General features: G+C 37.8%; 1 long non-coding RNA gene across 1 annotated transcript; it reads left to right on the top strand.

Annotated features, from left to right (window-relative positions):
• Positions 1 to 2,216: 2,216 nt before the first annotated feature.
• LOC141937949 (uncharacterized) lies at positions 2,217 to 5,118 on the top strand. Its single transcript, XR_012627122.1, has 3 exons — positions 2,217 to 2,435; positions 2,959 to 3,107; positions 3,864 to 5,118. It is a non-coding gene; the product is annotated as an uncharacterized LOC141937949 (long non-coding RNA).
• Positions 5,119 to 11,043: the final 5,925 nt, after the last annotated feature.

Here is an 11,043-nt window from a genome sequence, read left to right as displayed (position 1 = left end):
TACACCACCTGGGATCTGCCCTAGATCCCCAGTCTTTACCCCACAACTACTGTCTACCCTCAGAGGGTACCACACTGGGACAGCAGTAGGTTCGACCCATAACTTGCAAGCATATTTTTGGGACATAAGTTTTTATTTACCACGTGTTCAGATAGACACCAATATGTAATTAATAAATCACAAAAATCACTTTAAGCTCAGAAATGTTCCCACTGAACTCAGTGGGAGTCTTCACATGTTAAATGCGCTGGGATCAGTCACCTGAGGCTATGAACTCCCAGATCTGCCTAAAGTCCCTTGCTGTTGTAAACATGGCAGACTGACGCTGTTACAATATTTGATATTATAGCACTTTAAACCAAGACTGTCCTCTCCAGGAAAAGCAAGGACTCCAATCATAGAAAACATCTTTATGGATGTTCAAGTGGCTGGCAGAAGGAACCAATACAACTGAGCAGATGCTTTCTTGCACCAGGGCAGAGTTAACTCTGGCACTGAGGGAAAATAACTGCAGCTTATAGGGAAGTATTTAATCTCTGTTCTCCTGTGCAATTCTCAGCAACACAGTAAAAGGAACACACACTACAATTAATGATTTACATATTTATAACTCCATCTTCTTGACCTTTGTTAGACAAAACACCTGAGTAAACCAATCTCTATGCTTAAATTTCTTGTAACAGCTGGGAATGTGGTAAATATTTTTGAAAAAAAAGTGAGCAGGAAGGATAACTGGTTTGGTTTTTTTAAGGTAACACAAAGCAGGAATACAGAAATGGTCAGATGGAGTTTAATAATAAGACAACAAGTTGCAACTGCTAAAAACTGAATGTAAGAAGCTATTTTGCTTGTGCAGTGGCACACTTCAATTTTGCAACAATAACAAGTTGCTTGTTTATCTCATCCAAGCAACTGTTTTCTCCTTTCACATCACAGCAAATAGCTGACTAGGTGAAAAAAGTTGATCAGTAATTTCGAGGATTATAGCTAAATCTTTGCACTGGTTTCAATTTAATGGTCATAAAAATTTCTTATTACCTTTATATCAGTATATAAGGCAATATTCTTATTAACTTTGGATAGAACACAGTATCTTGACTATTTCCAATTCTTAGGACTGCAGGCACATCCTAAAGAAATATTTTAAAAGTATATGTACCCTTTTTGATAACTACCTCTTTTGGCTTCATTCACCCACTGAAATGAATGAAATCTGAAAGTAAATTTTATGCCCTTGAACAAGGGCAGGATTCTTTTTCTGAGTACGTCTCACTGAAGCTCCTAGCTTGCAGCTAGTGTTTTGTCTTGACTTGAGGCAGCCAGGGATGCTTGATATTTTGTAGTAACATGGTATAATGATAATTTAGAAGTCTATTTGTGTCAGACTAGCAAGGGAAGGCCATATGAAGAAGCAAAGTTGTTAGGAGAAATAATGCATCTCTCATTCTCAGGAACTCAGTGCTCTGTTAGTGCTAGTGAAGAAATTCCTGCCTACCCTTGGCGTTCTGCTTTAGAAGCCAAAAGCAAATTAGGATCCATATGCACTATGGATTCTTTCAGCTCTGCCTAATACCTGTAGTTGCCAGATCAAAGCTTTTAACTGAGTAAACCAATCTGCTTCTGTATTAGAGTCAAATACGCTTGATTGTGCACACCCTACTGATAAAAAATGGTGCTTAATCAGCATAAATGCATACTTTGTGTGCAAGAGCACAGTGTTTTATTGAAAACAGATTGGAGAGTTTTAGCCAGGGAAAATGACTGTTGTCCAGATCACCAGCAATTTCAAAGGTTGTTTTTGTGTGTATGCTTTAGGTAGACACAGAGCACTAAAAGGCAATGACTGTTGGATGATGTTCCATCTGTATAGCTGCTGAGCAGGTCAGAAAATTAATTGTTAGAGAGGTTTTAAATGGGAATGGAAGAATATTTGTTATTCCACCCTGAAAATGGTAAGATATAAACACTGGACTTGGCAACTTGCTCAACAATTACTCAGAAGAAAAAAGGCTATCACCACTAGTTCTTAAGTACAGACACAATGTTGATAAGCCCCCCCCTGAAATTTTCATTACAATACTTTGTTAGTGAAGACAAATAGCAATTAGCAAAACAAACAAACAAACCCAACATTTTAAATAACCTAACAAAGATTATTTTTCTTTTCCTAAATCAAATTTTCCTCTCCTTTATAGAGTCACTATTTCCTCTGTTCTTCATGCACAAAGTAAAGAGGATCTTAATTTCTGAAGTGAATAAATGCAGACGTTGGGCTAATTTACAAAAAAACTTTGTGGCTTTTCTCAAGCCTCGTGCTCTAGGACACAAGGACCTCATGTTCTTCACTCACAGGATCAAGAAGCAGGAACGAGAAGAAAGGAAAAACTCTCTTTAATTTTACATAGAAATTACTTGTGTATTTCCTTAAATAGAAGGTAAGCAATCTAATCTAAAGCACTACAAAACCTTTTTCTTTGACCTTAACTGGCGGGCAGAGGTGCAGCTATAGTACAGGTGATCCTAAGTTTGACAAGAAGATAAAATCAAAGTTTGAGTTAAGGCTCTTGACCAACCTGAGTCTCAGTGCTGTGCTTCAATCAGTCCCTGCAATGCTGTAACTACTGCTTTATTACTGCAGTGAATACCTAAAAGTATAATGTCTTAAACTACCTACTGGGTATTTAGGGAGAAAATCTGGCCTAAGCGTGTCAGTGGGAATTTTACCACTGACTTCATTGACAGCCTGGATTTCACCCACAGCTTGTTGAATCACTACGGGGTTTTTTACTGAGTTTTCCAAACTATATGGTACTAGATAACCGTCATACTCTATTTTCAGCACTATTGTTTTTTCTGGATCAAACATCTCTATTGATCTGTCTAAATGGGTTAAAAAAAAGTGGGAGGGAGAACAAATTTTTTAAAGTTTTGAAAGAAAGCTTTGTACATCTTTTCTAGTTATGGAGCAACAACTGCAAAAATTACATCAACAAGACAGAAGAGCATCATTTCAGGAAGATGAGCAACTAACCCTCAAAGGCCTTACATTTGATATGTTGGAAGAGTACATGAATGATATAGCTAAACTATGAAGGAATTTCAGGAAGGTAAAAATTAACCTTACATATTCATACCTATTTTCCTTTGAAATGCATGTCATAGGGGGAAACTGATTTGCTTAACTGCATCTTGGAACAAGGGACCTTCTGTGTTTTTCCATTAAAGTAAATAATCATCCTGTTTTCTAGCTGTACTAACAATTTCTATTGTCTAAAAAGACAGTAGTTCTTTCTCTCCTTTTGTGGCACAGAGGTGGAGGGAATATTTTCTTAACATTAGAAGCATACTTACTAGTATAATACAGCACAAATTAAGAGACAGACTTTCTCTAGGCACACCAGTCTAGAAAATCACTGCTCCCAGCCACTTAGTTTTATTAATGAGAAATGTAGGATACTCCATTGCCCAAACTCACCATTTATGATTACATCTATGTCCCAATCTTTTATTATTATTTCCACGTTGCAAAGCAAGCATAAACCTGCTCCATTTTGCATTGCCTTTGCACAGGTGCAAATGATGTAGCAATTGCAACCACATGTGTCCCATTATATAACTGCATACGCTTCCTATTTTAATCAGTGTGGCAAATGACTAATTGTATAAATGTGCAATTTAAAAACCTACTGATATGAAAACATGATAGACAACACCTTCATTTTTAGATGCCACTACCCTCTGGCTGAATATATAAAGTTCAGTGCTATAGTTCTTGTCTGTAATAACACTCTACATAGTTAGCTGGTTCACCTTTTTACTCTCTAAGTAATGTGCTGAGTTGTAACATTTGTGTCCTACTGTAGGAAAGAATGTGATGCCATCAGTTGGGTGACCTGTAGGTGCAGGTGCACAGATGATGAAGCAGCTGCATTAGAAGTATTATGTATTGATCCATGGTAAACTTTGGATATCTCCACACGCAAGCAGGTGATCCTTTTGGACTTGGAAGAACTGATCTCACAGTGAAAGAATTAGCTATTTCTAGAGAAAGAAAAAATAATATGTTTATTTTCCCTGCTTGTATTCCTTTATTTTCTTGGATAGATGGGCTCAGGACTAAAGAGTTTCCTCTACTCTCTATGTAACACTGATAAAATAGAGAAGTCTTGTTGAAGACAGCCATGCGGGATTCCTCTTCCCCTTAAGTTATGGCTAATATTCTGAATAGACAAACACAAGGAAGAAATGCATATACATCCTCTGATACACATGGAAAATTAGGAATGTACAACAACTAATGATAATCTGCAGAGATATAACAATCTGTTTAAAATGAAAAGGACATATATTTGGGGGAAAAAAATCCAACAATTTTATAAAGGTTCCCTCTCTAATTTATAAACTTATTGTTATGAAAAGCATTTACTCATAGTCTCAGTTTTATTTTTATCACATGTCCAAGTCCAAAATTGCTTCAAGAATGCAAATACATGGCATGCCTACTATTCCAGAAAGGAAACAGCGTTTTTATTTTCTCATGTTCTCCCACTTTTTGCAACTTCTAGTATATTAAAAATGTACAAACACAAAGGGCGTCTGTGACTGAAAGAAGCTACCTATTCTCTTCGTCACCCAAACCACATGTACTGGTGTCCAGACTTTCAGACAGCAGTAATGACAATTACTATAATTTTTGTAGATGCAGCCCTACAATTTAAAGTCCTTACTAGATAGTAATAATGTCAACCCAGAGACATAAATTCTAACTTAGACAAATGAGCAGAATGTATACTCCGAGCATCTAAATTCCAGCAAAAAATCATGAACTCATTGTAACCTCCACACAGCCTCATTCTACAAAGTTCATTAATATCAGCTTCAACATTTTGCAGTGTAATAACACGTACAATTTTTAAAGTCCTCTGGAATTCAAATACAGGCTCACATGACTTTCAAAAATGGAATCAGTATTCTAAATTAAGCCCCCAAATCCCTTCAAATACTTTATTTTCTCTGCAGCGTTTCTTCATGTCAGTTTCCTGTTTCATCTAACGTAGAAAAATCCCTTGTCAAAATCTGTCTGTACTTTGGTAAGTTATTAAGCAAATTAAAAATATATTAAAGCCTGAAGCCAGAATCTTGGTTTTTATTTCTGTATACAACTTTAATTGTTACATACTTTTAGACCATAGTCAGCTTTCAGTCTATCTTATTTTTGTACTACAAATGTATAACAGTGTCATAAGTTGTAAAAAGAAGCTGAAAAATGAACAACTGCAGTTTCCGGCACCATGAAGATCTACAAGCACTCAAGAATGTAGAATAAATACCTGTCCTAGCTGACTGACTTCTGCTACAGCATCTCATTCATCTTCAATAGTGTCTTAACCTTTCTCCTTCTGCCCATAAGCATACACTCAAGTTCTTGGTCTTGTTCCCTCCCACAGACCCTTTAAAATTCTCCTCTATCTGCTTTAAAATGCCTATATCACACCACACCAGGTTTGTCAGATTATCTGTTTGTCACTTTAATGAAACAGATTAACTCTTCGCACTGAAAGAACCTGTGAGCTCCTGGGACACAAAGTATGTCACAAAACTGCCAACAGAAGTCAGTGGAAGGATCTTTTGAAGGCAGCCATGGGTATACATTTAATTTTGCAGATTGATACAAGCATATCATCTTTCCAAGTCCGTGATTAAGTACCAGCTACCATCAAAGATTTCAATATGTAATTCAAAACACAAGCACGGAGATATCTCTGCTTTCATAGTCAGTGCTGGTATAAACCCTGGTTATCTATTAACATAGTGATAGCTACCTGTTTTACATCATTGTGATAGGTCCCACAGACTTTATAGTATCCCTTATAAAGACAGACAATAAATTCAAGTTTAGGTGGATTATCTAAGCGAATACTTTGAAAATATCTTTTCAAGGGCCAGAGGAGATGATTACCAGAGAAATTACAGGATGTTGAAACAGACATTATGAGTCTGGAATAGAAGCCTTAGAAGAAGAAAGTGAGCAGGTTTTATTGTCCATCAATGTTATTATTTCCCTGTGCCCAAGATACAGTAAACTGCAACAACAATGACCAATCCATAAAAACATGGCATCACCCTTGCTCCTTCATTCTTTCAAAGAAAATGTTCCCCCGTTGCCTGTTGGATGTCCTCATTCATACCAATACATTAGTTTTTATGACAGGACTTGCATTACTGTTTTCATCTAGCAGAGCAGCAGGACTTGGTACAGAGCACAGCTAATGTTGGTTGCAATATGACCTCTGATACCAGCTGTTTCTGTACTTCCTCACAGGTGTTTGTCTTCCACATGGCTGACAGCTGAATTCTGTTCAAAAAGGATGACTAAGGCTGCAATAGATACAAAGCCAAGTTTGCTCTTGGATTCTTGTCTTCCTCCTGCTGTGCCTCATGTCATTAGCAGAGCTTTGCCATTGTGGTACAGAGGTTGCTGGAAATAAATTGTTCTTAAGCAGACAGGCTTTTGTTCAGTTTAGTCTCTAGGCTTCCAGCCCGAAGTCTTGAGCAATTCACACTCAGAAAGCTCTGTGTGTCTGTGGTAAGGCTCTTTTTCAGAGACTTTTTAGTCTGAGCCAATTTGTAGTAAAGAGAACCATTTTCTGAAAGACTGTGTTGTGGGCAGACGATCTTCATTATCAGTCTTGTCCTAGCATATTCTCTGAATTTTCCATCAAATTAGGCTTTGGATTTAGATGCAGATAAGATTATTCTTACGTTTCTATATCTGTATTTCTTTATGTGGACTAGTTGCAGAGCAAATCAGGGAGGCATACAGTATTCTTGTATGTCTTGCTTATTAATTAATTAATCCTTCACTTTTTTTCTGTACAAATGGGTGAAAGAAATGATGTGTGCACATAGATCTTTCTTTCTGAAAAAATAATGCAGGTTTCGTTTATTTTCCGTCACGACCACAATTGCATCACATGAAATCCAAGGTTACTCTCTAAAATAGTCAGCATGTTACTCATTTTTTTTTTGTGGACATGCAAGAGGCCAAGTAACGTTGTGGGTTTTCCTGCTCCTTTTCGACTTCTCTTGTTACTACTTCCAGAAGCCACTGTCTGTAATGTCTTTGCACAAGCCTACAAACTGAGGTACTTTTTAGAACCAAGATTTTTTTGGATGCACTCGTATCAGCATAATATTTGTGAAGCATTTGGTGTAACTGTTGAGAGAGCATCCCTCACTCATTTTCTTACCGATGATGGTATACAACCCCTCCTGTCTATCAGTTAGAAGTTGTCATCAGCTATCACCCAAGTTCTGAGCATTTCTAGCCAGTATTCACCTGCCAGCTATTTTTGTTGAATGCTTTGATGAATTATATAAAAATTGTATAAGCATGACTTTTGCTGCAATCTGCACTTTACAGACCCTTCAGTTCTTTTGCAGCTAAAAAGAGAAGAATGAGGACTATAATGTTTCTCCATCTAGCTCTAAGTCCCAAAATGCACATTCATGTGCCTGTATCCTGTTCTGGAGAATGGCAAGGCAATTTTACAACAGCTATGAGCTCCTGGGCTATGAGCTCTTATTTTCAATCCCATCTAAGATGCTCGCTTTTCCCCTTAATCTTCTTTTTCCCATTCTTATTCCACCTCAAGCAACACATTTTCTTCTCTCTTCTCTATTATCTACATGTAACACTGCTACATTTTTTTTCCTGGATTTATTTAAAGGATGATTTTTGCCTAGACTTCACCTGTTACAAATTGCCACATCCAGCCTTTGACTCCTATTTTTAAATACCTTGACAATATATTGCTTGTCCACATGTTTCTATTTTCTGAAAGAATACCTGAATGCACCAATATGTAAAATATCTTAAAAGCAACAAAGCATACAGAACAAATGAGAAAAGCCAAAAACCAAAATGCCAGTTGATTCACGGAGTACCTGATTATTTTGCTTTCCAAGATATTAACAACACTGTTACTGTGTTAGCTATGTCTAAGATAAAATGTGGAAACTCCCTTTGGCTTAGAATACTGATGATATTTAGGATACTAATGCTTATCTGGTACCTTTTAAATATTCAGTATCTTGTGTTCTTTTTCCCAAGATTAAGAGAGGTAGTTTTTGAATCAACAGACTACACTTGGGTAGCCAGAGAGCGTACTAGATGGGTATCCTTATTCACTTATATGAAATTCTGTATTGCTTCCCTTAGGAAATATTAAAAGTAGCATATTTATTAGAGAGCCAGTCACGCTAAAGGCTTTATTTGTTCAACTGACAGCTGCTTATAAGCAATAATTACAGCATTACAGAAGGTAACAGACCAATTTATTCATTTTTCAGTGCATAAATACTGCCTGAGCATGAATAGCCGGGATTACTATGAATGGGCGAGAACCATTTAGTCATGTAACAGAAAAGAAAAATATATAGAATTGTTTTGCATAAAGGTGTTCTTGGTCTTTTAAAATCTGTCCATTACTTATGAAGCCACAATACTGCTTAAAATGCTTTAACTGAAACAGTTTCTTAGAGAGAATGATATATATTATTAGACCAACTATATAGTTTTAAAGAGTGGATTATTTTTATTAAGTGTTTTATAGCATATTTTAAGTACCTTAAATCTGAGTGGATAAAAGTGCACATATGAAAGGACATGTCTTTCTTTCATTAGGTAAGTGTAACAGCATTATTGAAATTCAGCCATGACTGGAAAGAAAACAAAACAAAACAAAAGTTGAGCCACTGGGAGAAGTGTTGTGGGAAGGATGCCTGGTTTCTTCAGATTCTTCACTCAAAATCTGGCCAGAGCATAGTTTGGAGTTCCTATCCACTTCAGTGCAGCCAACCTTTCACTGTCTATGTCCTTCTGAGGTTTTCCAGCCCTTCCCCAGACCTTTCTCCTTCATGCAGTCCACTGAAGCCCAGGTTCAGCCAGAGAACAGATGAGAACTGGCCTTTTCCATATCCTCAGCCCTCCAAGTCCTAAAAGAAATTCGGATGGTCCCTACTGCCTCACCCCAGAGCTACACACTGTGTAACAGGGCTGGTGCGGGCACCCGTCCCCAGAGAGGACTGGGAACTGTGAGTGTTAACCACAGGCAAATTCCTGCCTACTCCTTAGAGCAGGCCACGTTTGCGACATTTCCCATGGGACAACACTTCTTCGTTTCCCATGGAGCAGCTTTTGCAGCTCCCTGCTCAGGACATGGCTGCTTGTAAGCCTCACTGCTGGAGATCTCAGTAAGTCATACCTAGGGAGTCCTGGTACCTAGAGTGACATGTGGCTTTCATGGGGTGTTGTAACCCATTCCGTTGAGCTATGCCTACACTATGTATGGCCGAGATTGTCACTTTTTTTTTTTTTTTTTTTTTTTTTTTTAGCTTTTCAATATCCATTTATCATTGAATTGGAAGAGCCAATATGAGAGTAAGGAAAGCTTAGGCACGGAATAGGCTTTCAGTAAAAGTTGAGAAGAGCGCAGGAAAGTCGTTACGACCAAGAGCTCCCTCTGGTGTCTGACAGAAGGAGCAGAAGGTCCGCGCCTGCCCAGGGCTGGGCTGGGTGGGGACCGTGCCGCAGGGCCAGCACCCGCGAAGCAGTGGCACCCTGCCGCGAGGGTCCCCGGGCAGCGCCGGGACACGGAGGAGCCCCCGGCACCGGCTTCTCCAGCTCTGGCTGAGCTCTGGCTGAGCTCTGCACCGGGTATGGCCTGAGCTTTGTTGTGCCAAGGTGGAAGCACATTTCTCTAACGTAAAAACCTCTTCCAACATTCATAATGGAGTTTCACTGATTTGTCTTAAAAAAAAAAAAAAGAAAAAAAAAAAGAAAAAAATCCCAGGGAACTGCTATTTTGAAACAAATTCTTACCCATTTGAACTTCTTACTTATAAATATATTTTAAAAAAAAGAAAGTTAAAAATCAAAGTACTATCTTTTCATGAATACAGGTTCACAAATCCATGTCGGTAAGACTTGAGACTCTGCAAGAGTGTACATGGGGTATTTCAGAAGGTAACAAGAGTGACACCTTTCCCAATAATCTCCCTTTTCTGCTTCCATGATGGCCAACTCCGTGTATTGCAGCAGCTCTCAACCTCTTCCTCTGTGAAGCCGTACACGTGGAAATACAGTAAATGTTTAATTTTGTGTGCAACTAAATTTATTTTTCCTCTAAAACATTTATTTCAATGTGTTATTTTCTTGGGGTGTCCTGTCTGGATGTGTTTTGGCGTTTATGTAACCAACTATCACGAGCATAGAGTAGCACACTGACTTTTTAGACACAAACAGGCTCATTTCTTGTTCACTGAAGTTTTGAAAACATGAGAACAGAGGTTAGAAAATGCACTGAACCTTAAATGAAAGGATAAATTCAAGCAGTTTTGAGGTCTGGTGATTTCTTCCTCCACAGCATGACTTTGCACAAATCACACTGAACCTGTGGGATGAAACTGTGTTAGCAGTTAGTATACTTCAAGTGTTTTACAGTTGTTCAGGGCTGCTTCTTCAAGTATGAAGGACAGCAAAAAGGAAGATTAACTTGTATTATAACGTGACTGGCTTAATTTAGTAATTTTAAGCTATCAAAATTTGAACACTATACTGGCAAGTAAGTAGGAATTAATATCTGGATATCAAGGTCTATTTTTATGTAAAATCTGTCAAAGCAAGCCAAAGCAAAGATTTTTAAAGCTGAGGTACTTAAAATGATGAAGCTTTACCATGATAGGTGAGTGAGTAGCGAGATAAAGCATACCATGGAATGCACTTAAGTGAGAATTGGTAAATAAAAATGGTAAAGTGGATTTTCTTAACTGTTACACGCCACTAGATTTCTGGAAAGGTATTATGGACACACAGACTAAGGAATTTTGTGAAAACACCTTTCAAAACTTCCAGTAGGGAGGATTGCATATTAAAGGACTGTAAAGGTGTATTTGACTGTACTCAAATAACAGGAAATGTTATTTCAGTCATAAGATCTCATTTTATCTGCCTGAAATTACATCCATATCTACAGCCTCTAA

Source organism: Strix uralensis, chromosome Z (assembly GCF_047716275.1).
Source record: "Strix uralensis isolate ZFMK-TIS-50842 chromosome Z, bStrUra1, whole genome shotgun sequence".
NCBI classification, from domain to species: domain Eukaryota; kingdom Metazoa; phylum Chordata; class Aves; order Strigiformes; family Strigidae; genus Strix; species Strix uralensis.
This window is presented reverse-complemented; position numbering and strand designations above follow the sequence as displayed.